Here is a 16,989-nt window from a genome sequence, read left to right as displayed (position 1 = left end):
ACAGTGTTGACATTGTTAATGTTGTAAATGACTATTGTAGCTGGAAACGGCAGATGTATGGAATATCTACATAGGCGTACAGAGGCCCATTATCAGCAACCATCACTCCTGTGATCCAATGGCACGTTGTGATAGCTAATCTGAATTTATCATTTTAAAAGGCTAATTGATCATTAGAAAACCCTTTTGCAATTATGTTAGCACAGCTGAAAGCTGTAGTCCTGATTAAAGAATCAAACAAAGCAGTGAATAAAGGGTCTGTGCTACGTACGCCTCTTGGAGGAGGGAACGCAACACCCTGCTACATCTCAACTCCCCGTGGAGTAAAAAAAAGTATGTGATCGTAGGTGCGGGGGAAGGACGACAGAGGCTTACAAAAATACCGTTCACAGGGAATGTATTATTCCTAACACTTGGTAATGTGGACGGAACCAAAGCAAAGAAAGTAAAAGTTAAGGAATCCCCTCTCCTACCTTTCATGCCTTCCCACTACTAACCTAACCTTTAGCACCACCTGGTGCGCTAACCAAAATACAGGGGGTGGTCCGCCCAGGTCTTACCTAACCTTTAGCACCACCTGGTGCGCTAACCAAAATACAGGGGGTGGTCCGCCCAGGTCTTACCTAACCTTTAGCACCACCTGGTGCGCTAACCAAAATACAGGGGGTGGTCCGCCCAGGTCTTACCTAACCTTTAGCACCACCTGGTGCGCTAACCAAAATACAGGGGGTGGTCCGCCCAGGTCTTACCTAACCTTTAGCACCACCTGGTGCGCTAACCAAAATACAGGGGGTGGTACGCCCAGGTCTTACCTAACCTTTAGCACCACCTGGTGCGCTAACCAAAATACAGGGGGTGGTCCGCCCAGGTCTTACCTAACCTTTAGCACCACCTGGTGCGCTAACCAAAATACAGGGGGTGGTCCGCCCAGGTCTTACCTAACCTTTAGCACCACCTGGTGCCCTAACCAAAATACAGGGGGTGGTCCGCCCAGGTCTTACCTAACCTTTAGCACCACCTGGTGCGCTAACCAAAATACAGGGGGTGGTCCGCCCAGGTCTTACCTAGTGTGTATAGAGTACAATATTACGGGTTATGTATGCCCGTAGGCCTCTTGCCTTAACACTCCCAAGGTTTGTTCCCCCTCCCCGGGAACAAATGAAAAACATAATAATTGACCAATTCTCTAAATGTAAAATTTCAATAACCACAAACACTAAGTCCTATTGGCGTACACATACCTCTGAAGGAGCGGCTACAAAATAATATCAAAACAACTTTCAGTGACCGCCACAACAACCAACACAGAAAATAAAAATACACTTTTCTCTCAGCTTTTATCAAGCTGGAGAAGGAGTTAGAAATTGAAGAAACAGCTGTATCCCCTGACGAGGTGGAGGGGTCAGAGCTCCAATCAGCGATGGGGCCGACCAATCAGCTGCTATAGGAATCCAGGAAGCCACTTCCTGAAATAGACACACATACAAAACCACAAGAACACAGAAACTGGGGAACGTAACACTCTGAATACTTATGTAAATGTGATATTTCACTATTTTTGTTTTGTCATTATGGGGTATTGTGTGTGTAGATTGACAAGGGGGAAAAAACGATTTAATCAATTTTAGAACAAGGCTGTAATGTAACAAAATGTGGAAAAAGTCAAGGGGTCTGAACACTTTCCCAATGCACTGTACTTTACACTGACATCCCAAAACGCTCATTATCCGCACACACACACACACACACACACACACACACACACACACACACACACACACACACACACACACACACACACACACACACACACACACACACACACACACACACACACACACACACACACACACACACACACATCACATACACTGCTGCTACTGTCTATTATCTATCCTGTTGTCTAGTCACTTTACCCTTACCTATATGTACATAGCCACATCAATTACCTCATAACCCTGCACATTGACCTGGTACTGGTACTCCCTGTATATAGCCATGTTATTTTTACTCCTTATTAGGGCTGTGGCAGTCAGAACATTTTGTCAGTCGGTAACTGTCATGCAAATGACTGACGATCTCACTGTAATTGACCTTTAATTAACATAAACACATTTAGCATCTCTGGGCTTCCACACACAGCCTACAAGCCACTGAGGCAGACCTTTCGAACATCTACATTTTAAAAGTCTAATAAATCCATATAACATAGCCTACATCATCTCAATAAATCCCTTATTTACTTTAGACAGGTCTAAAGAAACATTATGATATGAAGGAAATGTAGTCTATTTCAGAAGAACAGAATACTCGGAGTCATCCATATGTTAGGCCCTGATCTGGCTACGCCGTATGGCTGTGGGCTATATTAGTTCATTTAGCAGACAAAATGTGCTTATAATTCCTGTGGCATTATTCTATATTATTTTATAGTAAGAAGAATATAATTGAACATAGCTGAATAAAATATAACGGATATTTATATGTGCACATGCGGCTATTCTGTGCTGAGCAGATAACAAAGTGATCATTTGAAACAGGTCCTCCTATATTTATTTATTTATGCATCTTTAGTTGTGATACAAACCTTAGGCTATCAGTAGCGGTGCGTGGGGAAAATCACTGTTGTGCTAATTGTGTTCTTTACTCTATAACCTGTTAGTTCATATGCCTTCATGCACCATCTACACCCACCACCTGACGCTAATCCAAGTTTATCATTTTAAAAGGCATTTAAAAAAATAATAATTGCAATTATGTTAGCACAGCTGAAAACTGTTGTTCTGATTAAAGAAGCAATAAAACCGGCCTTCTTAAGACTAGTTGAGCACCTGGAGCATCAGCATTTGTGGGTTCGATTACAGGCTCAAAATGGCCAAAAACAAAGAACATTCTTCTGAAACTTGTCAGTCTATTCTTGTTCTGAGAAATGAAGGCTATTCCATGCGAGAAATTGTCAAGAAACTGAAGATCTCGTACAACGCTGTGTACTACTTCCTTCACAGAACAGGGAAAACTGGTTCTAACCAGAATAGAAAGAGTGGGAGGCCCTGGTGCACAACTGATCAAGAGGACAAGTACATTAGAGTGTCTAGTTTGAGAAACAGATGCTTCACAAGTCCTGTAAACTGTATTTTTCTCTGCCTCTGTCGTCCTTCCCCCGCACCTACAATCACATACTTTTTTTTACTCCACGGGGAGTTGAGATGTAGCAGGGTGTTGCGTTCCCTCCTCCAAGAGGCGTACGTAGCACAGACCCTTTATTCACTGCTTTGTTTGATTCTTTAATCAGGACTACTGTGCTAACATAATTGCAAAAGGGTTTTCTAATGATCAATTAGTCTTTTTAAATGATAAACTTGGATTAACTAACACAAGGTGCCATTGGAACACAGGAGTGACGGTTGCTTATAATGGGCCTCTGTACGCCTATGTAGATATTCCATTAAAAATTAGCCGTTTCCAGCTGCACTAGTCATTTACAACATTAACAATGTCTACACTGTATTTCTGATCAATTTGATGTTATTTTAATTGACCAAAAATATTGCTTTTCTTTCAAAAACAAGGACATTTTGAAGTGACCCCAAACTTTTGAATGGTTGTGTGTGTGTATACAGTACTAGTCAAAAGTTTGAACACACCTACTCATTCCATTCCGTTCACCTACGCAAAATGGTGGCTACTTTGAAGATTCTCAAATATATTAAAAAAATAAATTGGTTACTACATGATTCCATATGTTTTTATTTCATAGTGTTGATGTCTTCACTATTATTCTACAATGTAGAAAATAGTAAAAAATAAAGAAAAACCCTTGAATCAGTAGGTGTGTCCAAACATTTGACTTGTACTGTATATCTCCACACTGACATGAATGTGTCGGTGAAGCATAGGAAATAGATGGGAAAGTTTTCCAAAGAAATGCAACTGTCAAAATACCTTTCATGAGCCTTTACATGTATTATGATTGATGCTGAAAGCTTTCCTTTTCTCCATTTTTTTTTCAACCACAGGAGTCAGGGGCTGCCTCTCCATCACCCCACCAGTCATCATCTCCTCCTCTCCCTAGCAGAAAGGGACAGATGTAGAGGCAAGTGACAGGTGACAGGTGACAGACCTTACGGCTAATTTAGAGGCCATGATTAAAAAGTAGTTTTCGGTATTTTCTATATTTTATTTTTATAGCTCTTAATTTATTAATTTCTTAATGTTTTTTTGGTTAAGTTCTTAATCTTAACTTTAGGTCTCTAAAGTGGATTTCTGTTTTCTAATTGAAAAGTGTTTCTTGTTGGTAAAATATATATATATTTTAAATTTGATACCGGTACAGTACATCTACTGTTGATGTGTTTTACTTTCAACATTTCTGTATAAAAATGCACTCTCACATCTAAGCTATGGGTAGCAATTAGATACGTTGAAAGAAAAAAGAAACATCCACACTGCTCTTCCAAGCATTACTTTTTTCATTGAAGCTTACATGTCTGCCTCTTGGCCTTCGTCAGAGCTTTTATCTCTACTAAACTAAATAAATAAATCATCCACTAAATAATCCATCTTTGATACAATATATTTGACTACATTTCTATAGCGCTTTTCATAACAATCTCAAAGCACATCAAAAGGAAAAAAACAACCAAGCAATACATCATGAGTAGCCTAGCTATAGCTGGCTAGGTCAACCAATACATCATTATGAGTAGCCTAGCTATAGTTGGCTAGGTCAACCAATACATCATTATGAGTAGCCTAGCTATAGTTGGCTAGGTCAACCAATACATCATTATGAGTAGCCTAGCTATAGCTGGCTAGGTCAACCAATACATCATTATGAGTAGCCTAGCTATAGTTGGCTAGGTCAACCAATACATCATTAAGAGTAGCCTAGCTATAGCTGGCTAGGTCAACAAATACATCATTATGAGTAGCCTAGCTATAGCTGGCTAGGTCAACAAATACATCATTATGAGTAGCCTAGCTATAGTTGGCTAGGTCAACCAATACATCATTATGAGTAGCCTAGCTATAGCTGCCTAGGTCAACCAATACATCATTATGAGTAGCCTTGCTATAGTTGGCTAGGTCAACCAATACATCATTAAGAGTAGCCTAGCTATAGCTGGCTAGGTCAACCAATACATCATTATGAGTAGCCTAGTTATAGTTGGCTAGGTCAACCAATACATCATTAAGAGTAGCCTAGCTATAGTTGGCTAGGTCAACCAATACATCATTATGAGTAGCCTTGCTATAGCTGGCTAGGTCAACCAATACATCATTATGAGTAGCCTTGCTATAGTTGGCTAGGTCAACCAATACATCATTATGAGTAGCCTTGCTATAGTTGGCTAGGTCAACCAATACATCATTATGAGTAGCCTTGCTATAGTTGGCTAGGTCAACCAATACATCATTATGAGTAGCCTTGCTATAGTTGGCTAGGTCAACCAATACATCATTATGAGTAGCCTTGCTATAGTTGGCTAGGTCAACCAATACATAATGAGTAGCCTAGCTATAGCTGGCTAGGTCAACCAATACATCATCATGAGTAGCCTAGATATAGTTAGTTAGTGACTATGCATACTGTAGATAATCAACAGAGAGTAGCAGCTGTGTAAAAGGGGGGGGGGGGGGGGGGCAATGCAAATAGTCTGGCTAGGCATTTGGTTAGCTGTCCATGAGTATTATGGCTTGGGGGTAGAAGCTGTTCAGAAGCCATTTTGGACCTAGACTTGGCGCTCCGGTCCTGCTTGCCATGCAGTAGCAGAGAGAACAGTCTGACTAGGGTGGCTGGAGTCTTTGAACATTTTTAGGGCCTTCCTCTGACACCACCTGGTATAGAGGTCCTGGATGGCAGGAAGCTTGGCCCCAGTGATGTACTGGGCGGTACGCACTACCTCTGTAGTGCCTTGCTGTCGGAGGCCGAGCAGTAGCCATACCAGTTAGGATGTTCTTGATGGTGCAGCTGTATAACTTTTTGAGGATCTGAGGAACCATGCCAAACCTTTTCAGTCTACTGAGGGGGGAATAGGTTTTGTCGTATCCTCTTCACGACTGTCTTGATGTGCTTGGACCATGATGTTGGTGATGTGGACACCAAGGAACTTGAAGCTCTCAACCTGCTCCACTGCAGCCCCGTCGATGAGAATGGGGCTGTGCTCGGTCCTCATTTTCCTGTAGTCCACAATCATCTCCTTTGTCTTGATCACGTTAAGGGAGAGGTTCTTGTCCTGGCACCACACGGCCAGGTCTCTGACCTCCTCCCTGTTGGCAGTCTCATCGTTGTCGGTGATCAGGCCTAAAAGGTTGTGTTGTGTCATCGGCAAATTTAATGATGGTGTTGGAGTCGTGCCTGGCCATGCAGTCATGAGTGAACAGGGAGTACAGGAGGGTACTGAGCACGCACCCCTAAGGGGCCCCCGTGTTGAGGATCAGCGAGGTGGATGTGCTGTTCCCTACCCTTACCACCTGGGGGCGGCCCGTCAGGAAGTCCACGATCCAGTTGCAGAGGAAGGTGTTTAGTCCCAGGGTCCTTAGCTTAGTGATGAGCTTTGAGGGCACTATGGTGTTGAACACTGACCTGTATTAAATGAAAAGCATTCTTACATAGGTGTTCTTTTGTCCAGGTGGGAAAGGACAGTGTGGAGTGCAACAAAGATTGCATCATCTGTGGATCTGTTGGGGCAGTATGCAAATTGGAGTGGCTATAGGGTTTCTGGGATAATGGTGTTGATGTGGGCCATGACCAGCCTTTCAAAGCACTTCATGGCTACAGACGTGAGTGCTACGGGTCGGTAGTCATTTAGGCAGGTTACCTTAGTGTTCTTGGGCACAGGGACTATAGTGGTCTGCTTGAAGTATGTTGGTATTACAGACAGGGAGAGGTTGAACATTTCAGTGAAGACACTTGGCAGTTGGTCAGCGCATGCTCGGAGTACACGTCTGTTAGGAATTTTGTTAATAAATAATTAAAACAATTTCTAGCTTTAGATAAAACTATAACTAATTGAACTCTGCACACCTGGTGAAAAGAGATTTGTGTTGTGGGTTATACAATAAGCAGAAAGGGTCGTTAAACTATGGTTGAACTGACCCAACTTAGCCCTGAGATGTTTAGATAAGGCTGTGGGTAACTTTTTAGGTCTTCCATTATCTTGAGTTGTCTGCTAAAGTGGTAATAAATTATAGTGAGCCTTCAGGAGGATAGATTATATTGTGTGTCATGTGTGTGCGCTGGGAAGTTGGAATGAACTTTTGAACCTATTTTATATTGGCCAGGACGAGGAGATTTATTCTGTAACCTATGACGTCATATCTTGTATATAAACCTGTTGTTTATGGTCAAATGGTAGCGTGCTCCGAGAATAAATATTATTATCTAATTTTAATAAGACTGTATCCTGTCTATTTTATGTTAATAAGTATCTTACAAATTCTTATAAATAGACAGATTGATTTTAATTAATGAGTACATTAGAGGAATTATTTAATTCCCTCAACAACGTCCTGGTAATCCGTCTGACCTTGCGGCCTTGTGAATGTTGACCTGTTTAAAGCTCTTACTCACTTCAGCTATGGAGAGCGTGATAACACAGTTATCTGGAACAGCTGATGCTCTCATGCATGTTTCAGTGTTACTTGCTTTGAATTGAGCATATAATTAATTTAGCTTGTCTGGTAGGCTCGTGTCACTGTGCAGCTTGTGGCTGGGCTTCCCTTTGATGTCTGTAATAGTTTGCAAGCCCTGCCACTTCCGACGAGTGTCGGAGCCGGTGTAGTATGAGTCCTTAGTCCTGTTTTTACGTTTTGCCTGTTTGATGGTTCGTCGGAGGGCTTCCGGATTAGTGTCCAGCTCCTTGAAAGTGGCAGCTCTAGCCTTTAGCTCAGTGCAGATGTTGCCTGTAATCCATGGCTTCTGGTTGGGGTATGTACGTACGGTCACTGTGGGGACGATGTCGTCAATGCACTTATTAATGAAGCCGGTGACTCATGTGGTAAACTTCTCAATGCCATCAAATGAATCCCGGAACATATTCCAGTATGTGCTAGCGAAACAATCCTGTAGCTTAGCAACCACTTCATTGGACCAATACCGTTTTGAGTGCGTCACTGGTACTTCCTGTTTGAGCTTTTGCTTGTAATCAGGAATCAGGAGGATAGAGTTATGGTCTGATTTGACAAAGGGAGGGCCTTGTATGCGTTTCTGTGTGTGTGGAGTAAGGATGACCTAGAGTTTTGTTGCCTCTAGTTACACAGGTGACATCCTGGTAAAAAAAAAAGAGGTAAAACGGATTTCAACTTCCCTACATTAACTTCTCTAGGGTAGGGGGCAGCATGCGGAATTTTGGAATACCCAAATTAAACTGCCTGCTTCTCAGGCCCAGAATATATGATATGCATATAACTGGTAGATTTGGATAGGAAACACTCTAAAGTTTCCAAAACTGTTAAAATAGTGTCTGTGAGTATAACAGAACTGATTTGGCAGGCGAAAACCTGAGAAAAATAAATTTGGGAAGTCGTTTTTTCGGGGGTTTGGTAGTTTTCTATTCAATGCCATTACAGTATCGATTAGCTTAGGACTCAAATTGCAGTTCCTATGCCTTCCACTAGATGTCAACAGTCTTTAGAAATTGTTTCAGGCTTGTATACTGAAAAATTAGGAAGTAAGAGCAATCTGAATGAGTGGATCCTAAAGTGTCACAGAGCTTTTTCATGCGCACGACCGAGAGTGCCTTTCTTGTTTACCTTTTATATTGACGACGTTATTGTCCGGTTGAAATATCATCGATTATTTAGGCTAAAAATAACCTGAGGATTGAATATAAACATTGTTTGACATGTTTCTATGAACTTTATGGATACAATTTGGATTTTTTGTCTGACTGTTTTGACTGCGTTTGAGCCTGTGGATTACTGAAGAAAACGCGCAAACAAAACTGAGGTTTTTGGATATAAAGAGACTTTATCGAAGAAAAGGAACATTTATTGAGTAAATGAATGTCTGCTGAGTGCAACCATATGAAGATCATCAAAGGTAAGGGATTAATTTTATCTCTATTTCTGACTTGTGTAACTCTTCTACTTGGCTTGTTACTGTTTGTAATGATTTGTCTGCTGGGCTATGTTCTCAAATAATCGTAAGGTATGCTTTCGCCGTAAAGCATTTTTAAAATCTGACACCGTGGTTGGATTCACAAGAAGTTAATCATTAAACCTATGTAAAATATGTTTTGTTTTCTGAATTTTTAGAATGAGTATTTCTGTATTTGAATTTGGCGCCCTGCCCTTTCACTGGCTGTTGAAGACGTGGGACGTTAACGTTCCAAATTCAAAACAACAGAAAGCCCATAATTAAAATTCCTCAAACATACATGTATTTTACACCATTTTAAAGATACACTTGTTGTAAATCCAGTCACAGTGTCCGATTTCAAAAAAGCTTTACGACAAAAGCAAACCAAACAATTATGTTAGGTGAGTGCCTATTCACAGAATAACACAGCCATTTTTCCAGCCAAAGAGAGGATTCACAAAAAGCAGACATATAGATAAAATGAATCACTAACCTTTGATGATCTTCATCAGATGATACTCATAGGTCTTCATGTTACACAATACATGTATGTTTTGTTTGGTAAAGTTGATATTTATATCCAAAAATCTGAGTTTACATTGGCTCCTTACGTTCAGAAGTCACAAAACATCCTTTGATTTTGCAGAGAGCCACATCAATTTACAGGAATACTCATAATAGACATTGCTAAAAAATACAACAGTTATGCATGGAATTTTAGATGCACTTCTCCTTAATGCAACCGCTGTGTCAGATTTCAAAAAAGCTTTACGGAAAAAGCAAACCATGCAATAATCTGAGTCGGCGCTCAGAGCCCAATCAAGACACAAATATAGCCGCCATATTATGCAGTCAACAGAAGTCATAAGTAACAATATAAACATTCACTTACCTTTGATGATCTTCATCAGAATGCACTCCCAGGAATCCCAGTTCCACAATAAATGTTTGTTTTGTTCGATAATGTCCATCATTTATGTCCAAATTCCTCCTTGTTGTTCTAGCGTTCAGTACACTTTCCAAACTCACGACACGCGGGCAGGTCCAGCGGAAAATATGGACGAAAAGTTAAAAAGGTTATATTACAGTCCGTAAAAACATGACAAACAAACTATTGAATCAATCTGTAGGATGTTTTTAACATAATTCTTCAATAATGTTCCAACCGGAGTATTCCTGTGTCTTCAGAATTGCGATGGAACAGAGCTCGCTGTCACTTGAATGCGCATGGTCAGAGCATGTTCAGGTCATGGCAGACCTAACTCATTCCTCTCTCCTTCGGCCCCACTAAACAGTAGAGGCATCAGACAAGGTTCTAACGACTGTTGACATCTAGTGGAAGCCGTAGGAAGTGCAACATTACCAATATCCCACTGTATCTTCAATAGGAGATGAGTTGAAAATCGACCAACCTCAGATGTCTCACATCCTGGTTGGATTTTTTCTCAGGTTTTTGCCTGCCTGATGAGTTATGTTATACTCACAGACATCATTCAAACAGTTTTAGAAACTTCAGAGTGTTCTCTATCCAAATCTACTAATAATATGCATATTCTAGCTTTTATGGCTTTGTAGCAGGCTGTTTACTCTGGGCATGCTTTTCATCTGGATGTGAAAATACTGCCCCCTACCCCAAAGAAGTTAAAATCACCGGACACAAAAAACGCCACCTCTGGATGTGCATTTTCTTGTTTGGTTATGACCCTATACAGCTCATTGAGTGTGGTGTTATTGGCAGTATCGGTTTGTGGTGGTAAATAGACAGCTTCGAAAAACGTGGATGAAAACAAACTGGGTAAATAGTATGGTCTGCAGCTTGTCATGAGGTATTCTAAATCAGACTAACAAAACCTTGAGACTTACATAACATTAGAGATTGCGCACCAGCTGTTTTTACCAAAGACTCTTACCCGAGTCTGCCGTCCGGTCTTGACGATGCGTCTTCTCTCCATATCGCATAGAGCCCCCCCAGACACACAAGCGCTCCCCTTGTTCCACTACCTCGGTACACATTCAGACCACAGTCATCCGTCAGATATAGTTACTACACAGTAGCACCACCTCAACAGGTAGATCTATCAGGGCCTCAGTAGCACCAACTCAACAGGTAGAGCTATCAGGGCCTCAGTAGCACCACCTCAACAGGTAGAGCTATCAGGGACTCAGTAGCAGAATTCCAGGTCCAGGAAGCTATCAGAGCCTCAGTAGCAGCATTTTGGGTCCAGTAAGCTATCAGTGTCTCAGGTCATTATCAGGCAAGTCTCTGTGTGCCTTTAGGAGGCCCTGACTATCAATCATACAGGGGGAACAGTAGACAATGAGACCAGGTAAATTTCTCTATTGATTGGTCTTATTGTGGGTGAATCCCTCTGTCTCTGTGGTGCCCAGGACCTTTCACCACACTGAACAGATGAAAGAAAGGAGGTAAAGAGACCTGTGAAGAGATGATCATGTGATAGAGGAAAGAGAGACCCTCATTGGTTGCCCTCGCACTCCAACACATAGTTCTACAGTCCCTCCAGGCATGCAATCCTAAACAGTTCTACAGACAGCCTGCACAAAGGTTGTTTTTGACCATGCCCAGCTACGGCCCAGGAACAGTTTATAAAATCCCTCAAGTCATATTACAAGACATTTAGACATTTCTAACTTCAACAATGAAAGATTATCTCTTGATGAACGATTTGATTTTCTGGAATGTTTATTAGCTTATGTTAGATTCTTCCTAACATAGCTTCTTTCTCCTGTAGTTAGACATATCCATGGCTAGAACACATCTGGTCAGCATTTACGCTAAGAATAGAGAGGGCAGCAAACCACAGGGCCATAAACAATCCTACGGGGCCACAGTCTGTGCCTCACTGATTCTCAGAAATTCCCTCTTTCTTCTTTTTTCTCTCCCTCTCTTCCCATCCTGAATATGCATGGTATATGCATGGAATATCCATGCTATATGCATGGAATATGCATGATATATGCATGGTAAATGCATGGTATATGCATGAAAAATCCATTCTATATGCATGGAATATGCATGGTGTATGCATGAAATATGCATGGTATATGCATGGTATATGCATGGGATATGCATGGTATATGCATGGTATATGCTTGGAATATGCATGGAATATGCATATAATATGCATGGTATATGCATGGGATATGCATGGTATATGCATGATATATGCATGGGATATGCATGGTATATGCATGGTATATGCATGGTATATGCATGGTATATGCATGTAATATGCATGGAATGTGCATGGACTATGATTGGAATATCCATGCTATATGCATGGAATATGCATGGTGTATGCATGAAATATGCATGGTATATGCATGGTATATGCATGGGATATGCATGGTATATGCATGGTATATGCTTGGAATATGCATGGAATATGCATATAATATGCATGGTATATGCATGGGATATGCATGGTATATGCATGATATATGCATGGGATATGCATGGTATATGCATGGTATATGCATGGTATATGCATGGTATATGCATGCAATATGCATGGAATGTGCATGGACTATGATTGGAATATGCATGGAATATGCATATAATATGCATGGTATATGCATGGTATATACATGGTATATGCATGGTGTATGCATGGTATATACATGGTATATACATGGTATATGCATGGTGTATGCATGGTATATACATGGTATATACATGGTATATGCATGGTGTATGCATGGTATATACATGGTATATACATGGTATATGCATGGTGTATGCATGGTATATACATGGTATATACATGGTATATACATGGTGTATGCATGGTATATTGGGTGTTGTAGGTGTCCTTCCCTCCAGGACACCTACAACACCCGATGTCAAAGGAAGGCCAAAAAGATCATCAAGGACAACAACCACCCGAGCCACTGCCTGTTCACCCCGCTATCATCCAGAAGGCGAGGTCAGTACAGGTGCATCAAAGCTGGGACCGAGAGACTGGAAAAACAGCTTCTATCTAAAGGCCATCAGACTCTTAAATTCTGTTAAATAGCCATCACTAGCACATTAGAGGCTGCTGCCTATATACATAGAGATGAAATCACTGGCCACTTTAATAAATGGAACACTAGTCACTTTAATAATGTTTATATATTTTGCATTACTCATCTCATATGTATATACTGTATTCTATACTATTCTACTGTATCTTAGTCTATGCCACTCTGACATTGCTCGTCCATATATTTCTATATTCTTAATTCCATTGCTTTACTTAGATGTGTGTGTATTTCGGTATATTTTGTGAAATTGTTAGATATTACTTGTTAGATATTACTCCATTGTCGGAGCTAGAAACACAAGCATTTTGCTACACCCGCAATATCATCTGCTAAACATGTGTATGTGACCAATACAATTCGATATACATGGTATATCCATGGCATATGCATGGTCTCTCGCCAATCTCCGCTCTCTCTCTCTTCCACTCCCTTTCTCTCCTCGGGGACCCCTAGATGTTTCACATTTTTGTTGTAGCCCTAAACTAGCTCACCTGATTACTAATCAAGGGATTGATGATTGGTATCCCTGGACTAGCTCACCTGATTACTAATCAAGGGATTGATGATTGGTATCCCTGGACTAGCTCACCTGATTACTAATCAAGGGATTGATGATTGGTATCCCTGGACTAGCTCACCTGCTTACTAATTAAGGGCTTGATGAGTGGTATCCCTGGACTAGCTCACCTGATTACCAATCAAGGGCTTGATGATTGGTATCCCTGGACTAGCTCACCCAGGCCTGGCTGGTACACCCGTCAGTCTGTTTACTGTATTACAGGCCTGGCTGGTACACCCGTCAGTCTGTTTACTGTATTACAGGCCTGGCTGGTACACCCCTCAGTCTGTTTACTGTATTACAGGCCTGGCTGGTACACCCGTCAGTCTGTTTACTGTATTACAGGCCTGGCTGGTACACCCGTCAGTCTGTTTACTGTATTACAGGCCTGGCTGGTACACCCCTCAGTCTGTTTACTGTATTACAGGCCTGGCTGGTACACCCGTCAGTCTGTTTACTGTATTACAGGCCTGGCTGGTACACCCGTCAGTCTGTTTACTGTATTACAGGCCTGGCTTGTACACCCGTCAGTCTGTTTACTGTATTACAGGCCTGGCTGGTACACCCGTCAGTCTGTTTACTGTATTACAGGCCTGGCTGGTACACCACTCAGTCTATTTGGCAACACATAAAATGTTTGAGATTATGTTCACTTCCCCTCTCCTTGTCTGAATCAAAACAGCTCTATAGGGTCAGATGGACTACTCTACCAATCATCATTAGCTCAGGAGATTACGGATGTCTTGCTGATATTAGCAATACGGGTGGAGCCAGGACAGTGACTTAAAGATGATTGGATGAACTCTATGACTGATGACAGATGATCTTGACTGAATGGACCTCGTTGGAGTCATACTGTACATCTGACCTCTCACGGAACAAAGGTCAAGTTCGGGATCATGGTCAGGGGTTTGGTCAGCGTCAAGGTCAGTCACAGAATGTCAGTGCTCTCAAACTGGTAGTGAAGGAGAGATAATTCTATGTTTAAATCTCTGTGTTGAGAAATACCAATACCATACCTCTCTTTCATCCATGTGGACAAACACTGAAGGATCCAAGAGGAAAACAAACACATTCTTCCACTAAGCCCCTTTTTCCCAGAACTTTGCATCCTCTCACTGTTTCTCCCACCTCTTATCCCTCTCCTGTGGAAACAACCACAACAAGGGCTACTACAGCATACCCTGTTAAGATGATCCGCCAGGTAGGGAGGTTGAATTATTGCTACATTAAAACACATTTAAATTGTGTTAAGGGTTTTATCCTTTCTTAGCTGGATGTACGTACGTTTGGTAACGTCTCTCTCTCCTTGCCAAACAGGTGTGTCTTATAGAACCCCTACCTGTGTCTTCTCTGGCTCTGCTGGGTAAGTAGAAACACATGGAGAAACCTGTCATTTGACATACAGTGCAGACCTCCTCTACAAGGACACTACAGCACAGACCTCCTCTACAAGGACACTACAGCACAGACCTCCTCTACAAGGACACTACAGTACAGACCTCCTCTACAAGGATACCACAGTACAGACCTCCTCTACAAGGACACTACAGTACAGACCTCCTATACAAGGACACTACAGCACAGACCTCCTCTACAAGGACACTACAGTACAGACCTCCTCTACAAGGACACTACAGTACAGACCTCCTCTACAAGGACACTACAGTACAGACCTCCTCTTCAAGGACACCACAGTACAGACCTCCTCTACAAGGACACTACAGCACAGACCTCCTCTACAAGGACACTACACATGCCTGGGCCTCCCCAAAAAACTCCCAGAGAGGGCCCTATTGTTGCATGCCTGGGCCTCCCCAAACAACTCACGAGAGGGCCCTATTGTTGCATGCCTGGGCCTCCCCAAACAACTCCCAGAGAGGTCCTATTGTTGCATGCCTGGGCCTCCCCAACAACCCCAGAGAGGGTCCCTATTGTTGCATGCCTGGGCCTCCCCAAACAACTCACAGAGAGGGTCCTATTGTTGCATGCCTGGGCCTCCCCAAACAACTCCCAGAGAGGGTCCTATTGTTGCATGCCTGGGCCTCCCCAAACAACTCCCAGAGAGGGCCCTATTGTTGCATGCCTGGGCCTCCCCAAACAACTCACAGAGAGGGTCCTATTGTTGCATGCCTGGGCCTCCCCAAACAACTCACAGAGAGGGTCCTATTGTTGCATGCCTGGGCCTCCCCAACAACTCCCAGAGAGGGTCCTATTTGTTGCATGCCTGGGCCTCCCCAAACAAGTCCCAGAGAGGGTCCTATTGTTGCATGCCTGGGCCTCCCCAAACAACTCCCAGAGAGGGTCCTATTGTTGCATGCCTGGGCCTCCCCAAACAACTCACAGAGAGGGTCCTATTGTTGCATGCCTGGGCCTCCCCAAACAACTCCCAGAGAGGGCCCTATTGTTGCACGCCTGGGCCTCCACAAACAAGTCCCAGAGAGGGCCCAGTGTACACTTGTGGAAAATGACTACAATGACAAACTGTGTATGCATTACAAGGGCTTGTAAGTCAGCATTTCACTGTAAAGTCTACTATACCTGGTATACATGACAAATACAATTTGATTTGAACATTTGATTTGAAACTGTATGCATGTCCTGTTTTACACTGGGCTACAATGATGGATATTTATGGTGTGAAAGTTTATTGGTAAAAAATGTGCAGAATGTCAAAACCTTTTGTTTATGTCCTAGGAGTGCTAGATTAAATTGACTGAAAATAGCTTGGTTGTGTTCCAAATGTAGAGACGAAAATTACTCACCGGGGTTTCTGATACCATTTAGTTGATGCATGGCACGAATACGCTTTCATTAGTCATTAGTCATTATCTATAGCGTAGTGTAGTGACATGTCCCCATTTGCCTACATTTCATTTTTAAAATTTTATTTCAGATGAGAATTTTCGTTTTCTGCTTAATCTGCACTGTCGCGCAGAAGAAATGCCAGGCATAAGAGATTGAACTTTGCCCCATTAGTGTTCACTGTATAGATCAATGTTTTTTCAGTGATCGAATCAAATTTATATCAGCCCTTTTTCAATGCAACAAACCAAAACAAATCTAACTATGTCACACCATGATCTTTTCCTACCCCCAACAGGTGTCTCCTATTATCCCCCATTATCCCCTGTGTATTTATATCTGCATTTTCTGTTTGTCTGTTGCCAGATCGACTTGTCTTGTCTAGGTTGTCCCAGCGTGTTTTTCGTGTGTTACCGACTCTCTAGTTCTTGTTTTCTAGTCTTCCTGTTTCCAACCTTTCTGCCTGCCGTTCTGTCCCTTTTGACTCTGCTTTGGACTA

Source organism: Salvelinus namaycush, chromosome 34, assembly GCF_016432855.1.
Source record: "Salvelinus namaycush isolate Seneca chromosome 34, SaNama_1.0, whole genome shotgun sequence".
NCBI classification, from domain to species: domain Eukaryota; kingdom Metazoa; phylum Chordata; class Actinopteri; order Salmoniformes; family Salmonidae; genus Salvelinus; species Salvelinus namaycush.
This window is presented reverse-complemented; position numbering follows the sequence as displayed.